Source organism: Volvox carteri, assembly GCF_000143455.1.
Source record: "Volvox carteri f. nagariensis unplaced genomic scaffold VOLCAscaffold_75, whole genome shotgun sequence".
Lineage (NCBI taxonomy): Eukaryota > Viridiplantae > Chlorophyta > Chlorophyceae > Chlamydomonadales > Volvocaceae > Volvox > Volvox carteri.
The window spans coordinates 184050-184775 of NW_003307618.1; positions in this window are offsets into that span (position 1 = coordinate 184050).

The following is a 726-nucleotide window of genomic DNA, read 5'->3' on the forward strand; positions in this document are numbered from 1 at the left end:
GGCATACACCGGCAAGCCTACATACACTTTGCAATCGTACATAACAATGCCTACGTGGTACACCAACAGCGGTGTCGTCACATAGCTATTTAACCGCTGAGCCGGTGGTGTTATTATGGCACGCTACTGCTGCACGCAAAACTCCCCCCCCGACACCACACACACTCACACGGCCACACGCACCTGCTGCTGGCTGCTATGCGGTCCTTCTGAATCCAAGTCATACCTGGTCAGTAACCCAGTAAGACGCGGATCCGCAAGGTGTGGACCCAAGTCTTACCTGGTTACTGACCCGGTATGACTTTGATCCACAACGACTGGACAGCAGGGCGGTGTGGTGTAGCCCGGTGTACTACTGTGTGTGTACATATGACATGCTGCATCGCTACCGTACCATGATAACACCACTGCCTCGCCGGACAGCACGACTGTCCCTGCTCCGTGCGCCTTTGACTGCCCTACTTTGCTTACTTGTTGAGGCGGTGGTAACTGCGCTGTTGCCCGTTGTACTCATGCTGCCGCCTCGACTTGGATGCGGCTTCCAACTGGAGATGAAGGAGCGGCGGCCAGACTCCCGGTCATGGCGGCTGGGCGGTACACAGCACCTATTGCTGCCACGTTGGTTGGCCGTGTTGGTGTTCGGCGTGTTGGTCGTCAGCATCGTTGCCAACGTCATGGTGGCGGTGGCGGCTGGGCAAGATTGTCCGCTGTAGCACTTCGCCTCCA